Source organism: Chinchilla lanigera, unplaced genomic scaffold (genome assembly GCF_000276665.1).
Source record: "Chinchilla lanigera isolate Chin_1 unplaced genomic scaffold, ChiLan1.0 scaffold00049, whole genome shotgun sequence".
NCBI lineage: Eukaryota > Metazoa > Chordata > Mammalia > Rodentia > Chinchillidae > Chinchilla > Chinchilla lanigera.
The window spans coordinates 12,077,255-12,094,952 of NW_004955450.1; the positions used below are offsets into that span (position 1 = coordinate 12,077,255).

General features: G+C 43.6%; 1 protein-coding gene across 1 annotated transcript in view; it reads right to left on the reverse strand.

The window, feature by feature from the left end:
- Rab8b (RAB8B, member RAS oncogene family) overlaps window positions 1-17,698 on the reverse strand; it is a 68,549-nt gene that overhangs the window by 50,471 nt on the left and 380 nt on the right. The window lies entirely within an intron of this gene.

Here is a 17,698-nt window from a genome sequence, read left to right on the forward strand (position 1 = left end):
TCCATTTCAATTTTTTAAATTCTGCAAATGATGGAGAGATAAATAATGACCATCTACCACCATGCTCATTTTGTAAGTAAGGAAAATTTTAATTCCAACAGAGCACTTCGTCTCAGAGACGTAAGACCGGTTTTCCTTCTCGCACTGGTCAGGCGAGCGTCAGCCCACCCATGCGGCAATGGCAGTTAGGGTCCCCAGGTTAGAGAAGCCATCGGGACAGGAGATGCAGGCAAAGCCACACCGGGGAGATTTTTGGCACGACAGGCAGAAGATGATCCGTTCAATTAAGCAGGGGAAAAAATAAGAATTTTAAGGGAACAGTAAGGAATACTAATTCAGAACTCTGCTCGAACTTGCTCAAAGTGTGTTCCAGGCAATCAGGGCAAAGGGGGTGTAAGGCTGGAAGTGCCGGGCCACTTCGGAGGATACCGCGGTGCTCAGGTGAGAGGTGTTTTGGGCTTCCATCCGAGTGGCAGAAGAATGGAAAGGCCCTGACAATGCACTGCATACAGACCCTGAGGGAAGGGGACCCGTCCAAGATGACTTCCAGGTTTGATTCTAGATAACGGAATAGAATACATACGGTGGGGTTAATGAAAATTCATGAGCAGGTACTGGACAGGAGAGGAAAATGAGTTCACTTGGGGTGGGCTGCACACAGAGGAACCTGAGAGACAGCAGAACTATGAGAGACAAGGTTGGGGCGTCAGATGTGGAAGGCATGGGGTGGGGCAAGTCTGCCGCCCTCATCACTGAGCTGGGGGTATCTGAACACACACTACCTGCCACGCACCCCACAAGCCGCCAGGGACACAGCAAAACACAATAACAGACCTGGCACCTGCACTCACAGAGTGGGAAGTCTGGCAGGAGAGACAGACATTAATGCAATAATCACGAAGATGGGTATGATTACAAATCACATTAAAGTACCTAATTTCTAAAAGAGAGAAAGAAAAGGACAATACAGAGAACAGACACTTGGAAAATGTCTCTAATTAAAAGGCAAAATGAGCCTGCCCATGGAAACAGGAGGCAGAGTCAGGAGAGTAGGAAGTAAACCGACAGACAATTCCTGGAAGCTGACAGGGCAGGTGACACACAGTGCCAACCGCTGCTGAGGCGGGAGGATGAGGACTGAAGAGGGCTTGCTGGCTGGTGTTCAGGACAGGAGGACCTGAGTTCCGGGGCAGGGGTGGATCAGGAACTTGAGAGAGCAAAGAGAGGGCAGGAAAGTGCAGGTGACAAGAATCCTTCCAAGAAGTTAAACAACTAAGAAATGGAGACAAGCAACTAGGGGGAGTCTTCAAGATCTTATTAGAATGAGGCCAGTTTCAACCAGGTTGAAGGTAGAGCAGAAAGGACCATCAGAGAAAGAGGTGGGAGAGAAGGGGGACAACTGCCAGAGCGGGTCCCAAGTGGGTGGGAAGGTATTTCTTCAAGAATACCAACAGCAAGTTAGCACGGATGCTCAAAGAGAAGGCTGACGGAGACAGAGAAGGTGAAAATACCCGGAAATTAGAGACGGTGAGAAAGGGTCTTGAGGGTCTGGGGAGGAAAATAGGAGAGAAGTCACCTGCTATGATGTAAGGCATCAATAGCTGGGACTTCAGGAGACTGCCTTTATACAACGCTACCGAGTACTGTCACCTGACAGATCACTCAACATTCATTAAGGGCTCTCTGAGAAGCAAGAACCATGCATTTATACATGGGCATAGACAAAGCAAGCAGGAATTTATTACTACAGACAAGTACTCTGGGTTTTAAAAAAAGGTTGATTTTATTGCTGTCACAGCTAGAGAAAGATCACAAGCAAAAACAGGTGATAATTATACATCCTTTGAAGCGTATGCATGTGCTAATGGATGAGATATCACTACTGCAGGAGCCCACGATGCAGTCCTCAGGAGAAAATTATATATAGTGTCAGTGCATTGCTCCACACATTGTGTGTGCCTGAGCATCAGACAAATGTGCTCTACAGAGGCACAGCACGCTCACTGTCCTCCAGGGGAGCTCCACTGGGGTGTGATAGGTCCCAGAAACCGCGCTTCCCACCATTTCAGCATGTTTCATTGCTCAGTACTAAGCATAACTGAACCCACTGACACGAATCTCTGTGACTCATCAGAAGGTAAAACTCTCGCATCTGAACACCTTAACAAGATGCTTTTCTGAGCACATTGTGATTTTAGACATGGACTAAACCAAGGAGTTCCATGGAACAATTCTGCAGTGCCATTAAACCTCAAAACGAACTCTTAAAACCAATTCAGCTTTTAAAATTGCAAGTCAAATGTGTTACTTCCCTGCATGTAATCTTTTCAGCTAGGGTAAGAATAAAACTGACTTTTGTTTCAGTGCTGGGGGTTGCACCCAAGGCCCCACACATACTAGGCAAGTTCTCTCCCACTGAGTCACATCCTCAGCCCCAAAGCTACCCTTTTATCTGGCCCTGGAGGTAGACAGCCTGGTCCCTGCCACCTCTTATGCTACCAGCCCCCTTTTTAATGTCTAAAAGCACTTCTATGCCCTCAGCTGCCTGGTCCAAAATCATTAGTACTATAGAAAACCAAACCCAATCTGGGCTTTCATGCCTACTGTGTACACGTAATCATTATGTACTAAATATGACAAGGGCAATGTGTTAAAGTAGAGAAAATCATGCTTTATATTCATGCTGGCATATTTACTTCCCTAATAATCCTAATAAGACAGTTTAATGATTAAAAAGAAGTTAATAGCATGTATCAATACTGCAAAAAGTATGATAAATGACTTTTTGAGATTAAAGTATCACCATCTCAATTATTAGGTAAAGGAAAACCTATTAACTAACTTACAAGTTGGGTAATTGACTCTGTAAAAATCAGCCAACATTCTCCAAGATTTAATGTATTGTCCAAATTCCTGTATGCAAACAAACTCATGCAAATTCAGGAGACTTCACTCAGAAAACCCACTGCACTTAAAATTCAGAGCCCTGACACAGGGCCTTGAGCTGGCACATTTAAACTGAAACATTTGTTCCTTCCACACAGGGCAACCTACACTGTTTTTTGTTTGTTTGTGTTTTCCCTCAGGCAGGAACTGAAGACACCCAGTAAGTGAGTACGCAGCAGTTGGAAAGCCAAGAAGAACCTGCACCTTACATGACACTGCCACACTACCCCCAAGGTCAAGGGCTGCTTTCGACTGCCTCTGTGCACAACTAAGGTCAGGGGCAATCACCTTCATGCTAGGGAAGAGTTTAAAGAATATTTCTAATCATCACTTTGTAAAATGCATGTGGCCCTGAACTTTTTTTAAGAATTATTTTTTTCTGGGGCTGGGGATTTAGCTCAGTGGTACAGCACCTGCCTGGCAAGCGAGAGGTCGTGAGTTCAATTGCTGGTACCAAAAAACAAAAAAAAACAAAAAAAAAGAACTATTTTTTTCTTGAGCCAGGCATGGGAGTGCACACCTGTAATTCCAGCACTCAGAAGGCTGAGGCAGGAGGATTATTATGAACTCTTTTCTTTTTAAATCTTTTTTGAGACAAGGTCTCACTATGCAGTTCAGGCTGGCCTTGAGCTCACTTTGTAGCCCAGGCTGGTCTCGAACTCGCAACGATCCTGCCTCAGCCTCCTGAGTGCTGGGATTACAGGTGTGCGCCATCACACTTGGCTTATCATGAACTCAAGGCCAGCCTGGACCACATGAGTGAGTTCAAGACCAGCCTGGACTACACAGTAAGACCCTGTCTCAATAAATAAAAATAAATAAATAAACAAATAAATTCTTGCCAGGTATGCTAGCACACACCTGTAATCCAAGCACTTAGGGGGCTGAGGCAGGAGGATCACTGCAAGTCTGAGGCCAGCCTGGGCTACACAGTCAGTTCAAGACTGGTTTGAACTATATGGCGAGACCTTATCTAAAAAAAAAATTCTTTTTTCCAGAATGCTGAAGCACACACCCCTATTAAGCAACCAAAAATTTTTGTTTGCCTGTTTTGTTTTGTTTTGTTGGTGGTAGGGTCTCCCTATGTAGTTCATGCTGGCCTTGAAGTCCTGGCAATCCTCCTGCCTTAGCCTCCCAAGCGCTGGGCTTATAAACTTATTGGCTAAGCAACCAAAATATTCCTGTTCATGGAACTCACCCTAATGCGTACTTCTTAAATTCCCTGGTAAAACAAAAAACCTGTCTCATCTCCTGAGCCTGGCTCCATGCTGGGCCCTGTACTAAATGCTCCTCTACATTGCTGCATTGCACCACCTTACATCAACCCTCCAGAGAGAAAAGAGCAGGGACAACAGAAAGGCTGAAGAACTTGGGGCGGTTACCGGTGGGTACGAAGTAGCCCAATGGTTCACCCTGCTCCGTACCTGCTTCCCTGAAGGTAACGGAGTTTTCCCTTCTTCCCCTCAAGTGTTTCTCAATCCCTTTTAGGCAAGAAAGACAGTGTTTAAGAACACACACTCTAGACTCGTACTTCCTGAATTCAAATCGGACTGGGTTATACCAGCTTACCAGCTACATGACCTTCAGAAGGTTCTCCACTATTGTGCCTCAACGACCGCATTTTGGAAAATGGAGGAAATAATACAACTAAGACATAAAGATTAAACGGGTCAAACCATGAAAAATGTTAATGCCTACAGGCACTTGGTATACAGTAGACACTCTATAAATGTGAGCTCTTATTAAAACCAAGTGCTATAACAATGAAGCCTTGAAAGGTTGCCAAAGTTCTTAAAGCTTTCTGGACTTAGCCTCATATAACCGGGTCTGGTTCATCCTCTCTCTTTCTCTCTTTCTCTTTCTTTCTCCTTCTCTCTCTCTCTCTCTCTCTCTCTCTCGTGCATGCACACCTTTTTTTCTCATGTGCTGAAGATATTATATGCACGGTAATGGGTTTAGTTCTCAAAACAGAAATCTCCCCAGGGAGTTACTACCCTTCATTTATCAATAAAGAAAATGGTGGGGCTGGGGATTTAGCTCAGCGGCAAAGCACCTGCCTGGCAAGTGCAAGGTCATGAGTTCGGTTCCCCGTACCGGAGAAAAACCAAAAAAAAAAAAAAAGAAAAAAAGAAAATGGTTAGTTTTTGCCTAAGGTCTCCAAATAAGTGATAGTAGAGTCAGCATTTGAACTTCTGTGTTTCTTTTATCTACACTGTTATTTTGAGTTTTTATACCTACTTTTTGCATTTTGTCAATGCGTTATTAGTTGTAACAGGATCAGAGATTTTAAAGTAGCTTTAGGGTGATTCCTTTTTTGCACATAAGAAATGAAAACCAGAGGCTCACTGCTGACTTGCTGGAAGTCATATAACAAATGTCTTTTTCGCAGTACCACACTGCCATTTCTTCCTCTCAGATGTGGGGAGCCTGCCTCTAGGAGGCCCTCAGCCTGGCTTCCAATCCTTTGGGGGCAGTGAGAAACCAATGACTATAGTATAAACGAACAATGCAAAGGCTAAGTCAGAGCCCAGAGGCTGCCCTATGGACAAGTTCAGGAGTTTTAGCACATGGACTTTTGTCATATCGAGTGTAGCTGCTCAGGCTTTTGTTCTTGCTGGCTCACAGGGGAATTCTGGAGACTTGGTGTTAACAAACAAATTAGGAGTTAAGTCAAAATGCCTCTGTGACTGGAGGAAAAATTTATTTTCTAACAAAAGCCAGAGTAGATAAAACTTCACCTTTATAAGTAGGACAAGCAGCCCTGCACGGTGGTGCATGCCTGTAATCACAGCACTTGGCAGGCTGAGGCAGGATCACCATGAGTTTGAGGCCAGCCTGGGTTACATAGTGAGTTTAAGGACAGCCTGAACTATGTAGCAAGACCCTGATTACAAATAATAATAATAACGAAAGAAAAGTAGAACAAGCTAACATGAAGTCTAGAAGTTGACTTGCCTGAGGAAGGAAGCTCACAATTAAGGCAGCAAAACACTAAGGCCAATAACACACACTGCAGAACAAACCAGCGGCTCATGTGGAGAGACAATGCAGAGATTTCTGATATAATTAGTTTCCTTTCCACAAAAGAATCAGATTCCTAATTAAATTTTGTCCCTCCCGCCCCCATTCTGTTGTGCACGTATCTGGTTGCCTCCTAAGGGACTGAGTTAGAGGCCAAGAGACAACCCGAAACCACAAGTCCACTGACCTCTCGGGGCCACGGCGACATGATGCATGCTGCAGTCAGCTATCGCTGGGGCCCGTCCATCCAAGGGGCCTTGCTCATCTTCCCACTCGACACCTCCTCCACGGTTCCTCGGTAGTTTACGTGACTCTCCCAGACTGCCAACAGGGACCGTTACTAGCACTCCTGCCCAGCACACCCGGGTCCTGTAGGGAACCCCAGCACCCCTTGAGAGGGGCAGGGTGCGGTCCACAGAACTGAATGGAGTGCGGCTCAGCTCTACCAACTTGTGACACTGATCAAGCCAGTTACCCTCTAAGGGCAAATTCCTTGTTTAGAACAGGTAAATAACCATGTCTTTCTACTGCCGTTATCAAGCAGTTTACACAAAGGCATGTAAGTGAAAGTAGTATGTAAACAACAGAGGTGCAGGTGAAGGAAGAAGCAATTGATCCTGTCTCCCAACCTGGGGGTAGGGAGGAGTCTCCCTGCCACCCCTCAAAATCCACTAATTTTCAATCAACTTTACCCCTTACCGCATCCCCCTCCTCACGCGAGGCATCAGCCCAACGGGGCACAGAGTTTGTCCAATCCAGACTGCCGTGGGGTCCTGCAGGGCAGGCGCCTCTCACTTCTGTCACTCCCATTCCACCAACACCCACCCCCCGCTGGTTCTGATTCCAGCTTCTCTGTCTTTCCTCTAGAAGTTCTCCCCAAACCCTCCGCTGCACTTTCATAACATATTTATCCCTTTATAGCCCTTTTCTTCACTGTGTTAAAATGACCCGATATTCATTAACTCTTTCCTCTCTCAAAATTCTACAGACCAAAAAATGCGGTAGACTGAATGAATGAACTTAATGAAAATGCTAGTAAGTTAGTGTTTGACACGAACAGCACAAACCACTACAGTTTCCCCCACATAACTTCATAAGCAGTGAGCGTTCCGGGAGATCTAGCAGCCTCAATCCACTCCCAGCTGTTCCTTTTTAACCCAAAAGCAAATGGCCAATCAAGAGCAGAGACGTACTTGGATCCTAGATCTCCTCGTTCAAATCCTTCTTTTCCTCCCACGAACTGTTGACTAAATCCAGCTGTACACTAAACTATCAGAGTTTTCACAGCAAGAAAAGTGAAGGCAGCTTAAGTATAAGAGGAAAAGATTTGACTGGACATGGTGGAACATGCCTGTCATCCCAACACTCACGAGGCAGCAAAAGGCTTCTTAAAATCTTAGATTACTTTCCACCTACCCTACACGCTCTGTGTGAAGAAAATGAGAACATTTTATACATCTCTTCACATACCCATCTTTTCCCAACTTTCAAGTAGTTATTGTTCTGATTACATTTAGCTTTAACACTAAAGCCATGGCATTTTTAAGGACAGGGTTTAAAAACATTAAGCAGTCTACAGTACTACAAAAATGCCACCAATTTACAGGACAGGTCTGTCTGAATGAACTCATGCTGCCACTTCTCCCACCTTCTTGTGGTGCCCACCAGCGACAAGAACCCTCACCCAGCATCAGATGTAAAGGACGGGCCCTTTCTCTTTACAGACACTGATTCCACTGGACTCACACAATGCCACCACCGGAAGAGACTGATGAGATCAAAGCCTGAACTCGCCTTTCCTAGTGAGAAACAGGCCTCTGGGAGGAACCTGCACACGTCGGATTAGAAATGTGCACCAACTGTTTTTCACAATGGTGCGTGCTTTATCTGACAACTTGAGATGATTTTAAAAGTGTGTAAATCATATGATGAAATCACAGCATAAATACAAAGTATAGTGCTGTTTATCACAATTGAACGCCGAAGGATCAAGATATAAACATACTCTTGATGGTAGTATACACCCATGTTTTAAAGTTGAATTGTAACAAAATAATAAAAATACATGGAAGATATTATTTTGCTATTTCCACAAAATTATTATGCTTCTATATTCTTTTTTTTTTTTGGAGCGGGTGGTACTGGGAATCAAACCCAGGGCCTCGCGGAGGCCAGGCAGGTGCCGTACCACTGAGCTACATCCCCAGCCCACTACGCTTCTATAAACATTGGAAAATTTGAAACAGTGTAAGCAGACACAATAGGAAATGCACTAACTCAAATGATTCTGCTTGTGGGCAATACCTGTTCTGTGCACCATGGCCATGATTAGCTATGGCATAAGCACTAATTTTTTACCATCTAATTCTAAACAATATAAGAAAGTAATAGCAATCAAAGGTCACTACTAAATCTGACAGTTTTAGGCAGAAGTTTCTAATTCCTTGGCTAACACTCTATGCTAGCTGCTAACAAAAGAAAAAGAGATGGAACAAGAAGCTATAGAAACCCAAAGAGGAGGGAAACTGAGTCCTGCTCTCATTCCTCTTCACAACCCAATCCCCTTTCCAAATCCTGCCGGGAGCGATGGGATAGTGGACAGAACAACGAGAGAGTGGCAAAGCGGCCTGTACCATTTCAACATCAAAGTTAACTCGAACTATTTTTCCATGCTGTGTATCAAGATTTTATTCAGATTTTTTTTTGTTTTGTTTTGTTTTTTTTGTCTTTTTGAGACAGGGTCTCGCTACACAGTTCAGGCTGGCCTTCAACTCACTTTGTAGCCCAGACTAGCCTCAAACTCACAGCAAACCTCCTGCCTCAGCTTCCTGAGTGCTGCGATTACAGGCGTGCACCACCACCCTCAGCTCAGATACCATTAGAAGAGGAGTAAAAGTTAAAAGCTCCTTGAAAAACATAAACAGGCACCTCCTCCAAATTCATAAGCCATCAACAACTTGCACTAGAGTTAGTCACTAACATCTTACAATGCAAACTTTTCAACTTTTTGCACTCCATTTTATGTTCGTGCATATGTGGGTGGGTATGTATATTATTTTGTAATACATACTACAGATAAATATTGCATAGGGTCATAAGAAATAAACTTTCAATTCAACTTTTAAGTAGCTCATCCTATATTTCATATCAAAACTTGGTCGTATATCTTCAGAGGCTGCTCTTCCACCTTATACACTAAGAAACTATCTATGATTTTTTAAAATAATTACCAAATTCTTTGCCAAAATATGCAAAATTATAATATGATGTGGGAAGTCCTGCCAGTCCTCTCTCTGCCAGCAGAAAATTGTGCAGTGCTACACACTGCCTAATCCTCTGTGGTTGTCTTTCATCATGATGAGGTGGTATTCTGCCCCTAACCCAGCTTTTGCAAAACACTTTGAAATCCTGCAATGTGGTCCCAGGATGACAAGCAGCACTGTGGTCTGTGCATCTTATTGACAGCAAGCCTAAATCTGATGAACATGACGGTGCACAGAGAGTGAGCATTTACCCTGGGAGCCAACAACTAAAATTCTTGGTTAGGGAAGACGAGAGCTCCCTAGAAAACGTCCAAAGTTCAGCAACAGGTAAATACCAAGGCACCTAATTAAGCATACTAAATGCCGCCAGTAGGACAGCAAGAAAACACTTCACTGCACCTAACAGATCTGCTGAGGAAAACAGTCTGTAAACTATTTCTTGCCTTCTAAATGATACTCAGCCTCCAAAAGAAGTCCTGAGGAACCAAGTAACTAGGAAAAAACCAGATGAAGCAGATTTAGTTCTTCCTCTAAAGCAATCAAGCACAGAATTCCTTTCGGGTTCTCAATTCAATTCAAAACAAGAAAAATCCCCCCCAAAAAACGAACAAAGAAAAAATACACACCTCTAGACACAACATATCCAATAATTAGTCACTGTAATAATAATGTTAATACTGACATTTAGCCAAAACGTGTGCAACAGCACACAGCTCCCTGTTCGCTTTGGAAAGCAGCAGGTGTTGGACGCTGCCACCTGCAGTGCCCCAGGGCAGATGTCAGGAATCCACCACAGCCCAGAATCTCCCCTGGCTCAGACAGAACCTCAGAGCTCTGCAGAACACAGCCTTCCAGGCTTCAAATGGCATTTTTCACGACAGCTTTGCATATTCCTCAACATACTATGCCAAGATCTGGAATCAAGTCTTTAAAGAAAGCCACCTTGTGATAATTCAAGACTAAACTAAAACCTTCACTTAAACTATAAAATAGCAATTTCCTACTTACAAGGGAAGAAAATACCCACCTAGACACATACTGTTCCATTGAACAGCATATTATATAGAATAAATGGTTCTATATAATAAATGTTTATAGACATCTTCTTAAAAATAGAATTTGGGCCAGGTGTGGTAGTGCATGTCTGTGGTTCCAGCACTCAGGAGGCAGAGGCAAGAGGGTCTCCGCAAGTTCAAGGCCAGCCTGGGTGACAAAGTGAGCTCAAGGCCAGCCTGATGTACACACTGAGACCCTGTCTCAAATTAAAAAAAAAAAATTGAATTTGGCTGTATTCAGCCCAAACACCCAGTCCAGTTCGAATCCACTCACTATACTATTACTCATACAAATGCTAGGAAGAACACAGACACAAACAGAGCTCCATCTGCTAATTAAAAACGGGCATGAAACCGTTAACAGGCATCTGTTGCATTGTGTGAAGCTGATGGGCAGAGACAAAGCTGAAATGGCTCTTCTGATGAAACCCAGTGATTTCACTGCATTTCTATTTGGTATTTGTGTTGGTGGGAGTTTGGAAGCAAGGTGTTAAGACAGCTTATTGTGTGGACTGAAAGATAAGTGAAATACCTTTCATATTTTAAAACAACCATTTAAAACATTATAGAAGGATACACTGCATTTTATACAGTGGGAGATAACATTCCTGTGTTAATTCAAACACTTGGAACTTTAACTCAAGACATCATCTATGCATCTCTAACACTACGAAAGAACAAGAAATTCACGTGGTGCTTTATAGTTCATACATTCTCACAGTTCATCTAGCCATCCATTAATTCACCCAGTTATGTAGTCATTTAACACAGGCCTCAGAGATTTAAAAGCTGAGACCTGATTCCTGCCTTTTGAGAAGGCACAACAACTTCAAAAGGCAGGTACAGTATTATTACACTCACCACAGATGACAGAGCTAAAGCCCTGCACGGACAACTATCAAAGGCCATACAGCTAGGCGCAGCAAATGCCAGGATGCGAACCCAGATGGGACCCAAACTCACTGTTCTTGGTTTTTTGTTTTTTGTTTTTTTTGCAGTACTAGGGATCGAACTCATGACCTTGCGCTTGCCAGGCAGGTGCTTATGCCACTGAGCTATATCCCCAGCCCCCAAACTCACTGTTCTTAACTCAACATGTTATCATCCCAACACCGAACATGAAGCAGTCTGCTTCACGTACCAGGGAAATAGAACAATTTAGGACTTCTTCGTGCAAACACCAATTCTGATAAAGGATCAATTCTAAAATAGCATACCTACCATACACCCGTGACCACCATGCCTCACTTGCAAGCTGGCAGTTCACAAGCCTCACCTGGCCACAAATATCTGTGTTTGACCCCCACACTGTTTTCTTCTTCTCCTTCTTCTTCCTGTTTAGTTGCTCATAGAATTTGGGATTTCATGAGAAATGTTCAGCATACTTTGCAATATGAGATTTCCCGGCATGGTGATAGCACGGTAAAGCGATGGCTGAAATGCACAGGCTCCTTAGATGGGGAACATACCGCCTGGATTCTCTGGGTCCACACCACAGCCTACGCCTTCTATTCCGGGCCCATATCCTTGTTCACATCCCTTACACATGGCTCCTACCTGGCATGTTTGAGTTTGCACCTCTGACCTAGGCAGGAACAACTTACCCCGCATTTCCCTTTTCAGCTTTCCAGGGCTACTTACATTTCAGAAGCTCGGTGACCTGACACACTGGAGTATCTAATGCCCACTTCCCACCCTCATTCCAACTTTCTTCTCATCCTATGAAAACTTTCCTGCAAACTTTTCCCAAACAGCAACGGTAACACCCCCAGGCGAGCTGATCCCTAGAGCGGAGCCGTGCGCAGGCAGGCAGAGCTCAGCCAGAGGCAGCCTCGGGCTATGCCAGCAGCTCTCGCGTCTTCCCATTTGGACTCTATGATTCTTTTCAGATTCAGTTATGGGAATCAATGCAAAAATCAACTGCTGAATTTCTCCTTGCCTTCAAAGCTAGACTTGTTTCCTTCTCACACAATAACCAAACCCGTGCCCCTCCAGCTTTTTCTCAGTGGATCCAAACAATGTTGCTGTTGTTGCCAAGAGAACCCCCTCCCTGACTGGAGGCCTGTAGAACAGCTGGTAAGGCTCTTTTATTAAAGTCCACTTATTTGTAAGACAGATTCACACCTGAATCCCAGACTCAGTTTCCTTGTGCCCAGCCTGAATTTGTAGAAAGCCTTTTTCCACTCACTGAGGGGATGAGTTTTACCCTTAATCGTTTGGTAATAAATTCTACTTTTTCTGAACCAATGTTGCTATCAAAGCTATTACTTACATGGGAAATCTACTAACAGCTACCAAAGAATACAATGACATGAAAATAGGGTTTTGCGGGCCAGGGACTTAGCTCAGTGGCACAAGCATGAAGTCTTGAGTTCGAGTCCCCATACCCCCCCAAAAAAATAAGGCTTTATGCACAAAATGTCCAATGTGAGCTTACACGTTCCTTGCGCATTTTTGTTTGAAAAGTTGAAACCAAGGAAAACAACTATGAAAATTAAAATCAGCTTACTCTACATATCTGGATTATGCTCAGCCAAATGTTGATATCATCTTGGATAAAAATGTAAATATGACAGAGTTTGTTTTTCAGTCAATAATTCTTGATAAAAAGCTTTGAAATGTTACCAACCAACAACGGTTTTTAATTTTAAGCAAGGGTCAACAAACTCTACAAAGAACCAGTTAGTAAATATTGTTTGGTTTTATACGACACATATGGTCTTCTGTTGCATATTCTTCATTGTTTTGTTTTATTTTTTAAGTATCCTTTGAAAATATAGGAACCGGGCTGGGGATTTAGCTCAGTGGCACAGCACCTGCCTGGCAAGCGCAAGGTCATGAGTTCGATTCCTGGTACCGGAAAAAAAAAACAAAAAGAAAATATAGGAACCAATCTTAGCCTTGTAGACAGCACAAAAACAGGCTGCAGGCCACAACTGGCCCAGGGCCTATAGTGTGCTAACTCTAACTTTAGGGAAAGAGAACCCAAGAAAAATATGCCATGATGAAGAATAAAATGTCTGAAAGTGTTCTAATGAGACTAAGCCAAAGTAATTACCAACATGTGGTTATTAATAGTTTCATTAGTTACTGTGCAGGTGGAAGGAAATTTAATGGCAGAACATACTTTGATCTCTTAACCTGAACCTATAGACAGAAAAAGAAAGAGCAAAGGACAGCTATGTGCTGAGTTATCCCAGTATGAACCCTTATAATGCTCCGAGCCACTGCATGAACACTATTTCTCTACACGGACATAACTAATCAAAGTGGAAGCAGCTCAACTTCCCTCGCTTAGAGACATATGTGCAAAATCGAATTCCTCCCTAGAAAATGTGGTGACTTGAATTTATGGAGATGATCAGACTGACCCAAATTAGCAGCGTCTCATTGTGAAAAGTGACACAGACTTGGAGTGGAGGTTTTACCAGAAGCTCTGCTACAACCAACTGTGTGACTCTGAGGCATTAACTAAACCTTTTCTTTCCCCTCATTTATAAAGTTGGGACAGGGGGATAAAGTAGATAATTTCTAACACTTTCTGCTTTCAAACTATGACTACACTAAATAATGAAACCACTCAGGAAATACCTAACAGGAAGAAGGGGGCAGGGCAAGGGAGAGACCACAAAGGGAAGATGCTTAGGTTGTCCTGGAGGACAGAGCTGGCTTATCTCTTTATGTTCCACCAGCATCTTGTTCCCTTTTAACATGTCGGTATGCCCTCTCACAAATACTAAAATGAGTCCACATCAGATAGGAGATACATGTATAGCTAACTGCATTAGCATTCCCAGTTACCTTAATATATTTTATAGACATTTAATTAAATATTAATTTGATTATGTAAGGGGATTTGGGGAGGTAATTGACAATTTTTCAATATTTGACCTAAAAGGCTAGTTGGTCCTAGGCACTGGGTCTCTAATTTCAAGTGGATAAAAATATCCGTACTCCATAATTAACAAATATTATCTGACTGATATACTCCAAGATCTCCAAAAAGCCAGATTAAAGAAAATCTACTTTTTACCACCACAAAGAGCAGAAAGGAAATGAGAAGACCCAGAATGGCAAAACCTTAGAGAAGTGAGAAAGTATCTGTGAGACGAATGTATCCGGAATCAAATATTACTGTCTCTTGCTTTTGTGATGACAGAACCCTTAATCAGAGAGAGTCTGAAGATGGCAGGCCCCCATTTCTAAAACAACCTAAACTTTTAAAAAGGCAAATCAAGATTTAAAAGGTATTGTTATGAAAGAAACAAGACGTGTACATAGCGACCAAAACACACACACACAAACCCCAGGCATTAAGAATCGGATCTTTGGGGCTGGGGATTTAGCTCAGCGGCACAGCGCCTGCCTGGCAAGCGTGAGGTTGTGAGTTCGATTCCCAGTACCGGAAAAAAACCAAACCAAAGAAGAAATGGATCTTTTCTGTGAGGCAGAGCTTATCAAGCTTTGTCAGAATGCTAGGGCAGACCTTGTAAAAACCCAGTCACAGAAAAGCCTAGGAATTTACACACACAGGTACTTCAAGATACAATTATGACGGGGGAAGAGACAGGCCACAAAGGGGCACCTCAACAGCTTCAGATCTCCTGGGCACGGGGGATGGCTGACATTGCCGCTAGAGATCTGAACACTGCCAGTCTATGTTTATGGTCAATGATGAGTCTGCGGAAATTCTCACCAGAATGGCATTAACATTTAACTAATTTTCCCAGTTTAATTTCAACAGCAAAGCATTAGGTTTCAGATATATAACTTCTTCTGCTGTTTGAAAGCAGTGTGCTACCACTTCCTGTTGGAGCTCTGGAGCTAAACAAGAGGTATAGCGTTTCCCCCCTTCTGTGTCAACTGAAGACACAGTTCACAGCTTCTTTTTAACCACATCCACCACACACACAAAAAATATGAAAACCAAGATAGCTCACGAGATTCACCCCATTTAATGTCTACCTCCTATGCAAAACCGTTGCAAGACACAGGTTTTCATTTTAATAGCTGTAAACCTCCAAAGAAACTCATTTCATCGTTTAAAAAATAAAATACACTTAGCATTTGAGGATATAGCTAAGTGACAAGCCCTTGCTTAGCAGGCTTGAGGCCCATGGTTCAATCTCCATTGAGGCGGAGGGGCATTGGGATTCACTCAATTCTAATCCTTCAGAATGAAAATACTTTTTAAACTACTTATTTATGTACTTATTTATTGGGGCAGTTCTGAACCCAGGGCCTCATGCAGTGCTAAGCTTGTGCTATAGCACTGAGCTACACCTCCTGCCAGAAAAATAATTTTAAGAGCTACTATTTTAAAAGTCATCAGATACCATTACAGAAAATATGGGACAAAAATGAAAGGAAAACGGCTAGGGACATAGCTCAGTGGTGTAAGCACCTGCCTGGCAAGCGCAAAGTCCTGAGTTCAATTCCCGGTACCAAAAAAAAAAATTAAAAATTAAAGGAAAAAACAAAAAGAACCAATAAAAGTCTTACAAATAAGCAAAAATTCATCTAAAGAATTTAACAGAAACAGCATCAGTGTGATTTACTCACTTTCGGGGCAAGAGGACACTTGGGGGGATCACACAAAAAATGGATAAAGTAAACTGGGCGTGGTGGCGCACACCTGTAATCCCAGCACTCAGGAAGCTGAGGCAGGAGGATCATTGCGAGTTCGAGACCAGCCTGGGCTACAAAGTGAGCTCAAGGCCAGCCTGAGCTGCATAGGGAGACCCTGCCTCAAAAAGACAAAAAAAAAAAAAAGAATGGATAAAGTCCACCCACTCAACTTGCAGTTACCATCTGCAACTGCAGTATGCATTCAACAAGGAAAGAGTTAGTTGGGGTTTTTAAATTTGTACCAGTGTCAAAAATTAACACCCTTTAGTTGCTGTACCAGCTCCCACCAAATCTTTTGGAAATACACTTGAGAGATGACATTTAAAATCTGCTTCCTCAGAAGAGAAAAAGTCCCACTCAAGACTGACTGCCAAGAATTTGGAACTCAAACTTCCCTAAGCCAGACAACAGTTTTAGACCGCTCAATCTGTATGAAAGAGATTAGAATAAACAAATGAAAGTCTTTCCCAATACTTGAATTGAAAAGTGCTTTATACCCAAATATTGTTTTTAAAAAGATAATATCCTTAAAACACACAAATATTTAAACACACTCATTACTAAAGAACTAGCCCTCTATTATTTCCCAACCCAGAAATTCATGGTGAAATACGCTGCGTAAGATCATTTGAAAGATGCCTAAATAAGCTACTATTAGAAGCCAGAAACATCATTCAGACAACCCCAAACTAAGATTCCTCAGGTATTTAATTAGTTGAACTGTTAAAAAGTTAAACTCACTTATGCAGGCAGTTTAAAGCCAGTTTTGATGTGCTCTTCCGTTCATGGTTAAGTTACAGATCTTGTTACCTGACACAGTCTCTCTACAAAAGTAGGAAGGACAGCTCCCAGGCAAGATTAGAAAACTCTTGAATCAATCGTAATGGGAGAGGGAGATCACATGTTGTGAAGTACTTAACAAGCAATAATTAAAACCAAAGCAAAATACACAGGGAGGCAGGCAGAATTCAACATCGATTCCCTGGCTTAAAAGTTATTAGACGTTCAAGCCTAAGCGTTTAAAAAGATAAGAAGTTTTGTTTCTCAGGAGATGGTAACACAGGGGTGAGCCATCTTTTCCGGACCACATCATTTCCAAAATTTCACCAACCAAGCCCCTGCACAGCCCGGGAACACTCGTGGAACAACTTAACACCCCATGCACATTATTCCACCGTTAGTCACTTTTTGTTTTCTCCTGCACTTGATCCAAGCGCCGTAAAGAGAAAGCCTGGTCCCCAGTGGTCCCAGTTACCGGGGAAAGTCCTGCACCCGCTGCTTAGTTTCCTCTCGCTTTCCATTCGGTCTTCTCTGCTCCACCTCTCCAGCGGCTCCCCCTTCCCTTCCACCTCACCCCGGGTCTCCTTTACTTTCTCCACCAAGTCCCCCCACGCCACGCTCTCTCGCCGGGCCCGCCCGGGTCAGCCCCGTCCGGACCTCTCATCCCAGCGCCCCTCACGCCTCGCCCCGGGGTCATTCACGCCCCCGGACCCCACCGACGCCTGCTCTCACCTCCCTCGTCCCTCGTGTCCTCCGTCCCTTCGCTCCGCGTCCCTCTCCTCCTCCCACCCCGCGCTTCCCCTCACAGTTCCTTCCTCTTCGCTATCTTTTAACCATTTTCACACCCACTACGCGCTTTTCTCTCCGCGATCGGCTTCCCGCGTCCCCCCACTCTGTCCCTGCGGGACCCCGCTCGCGGCCCCGCTGCACCTCCAGGACCCCGAGCCCTTGCTCCTTCGCCTCCTCCTCTGGGCCCCCAAGTTCCCCCTGCACCCCAGCCTCGAG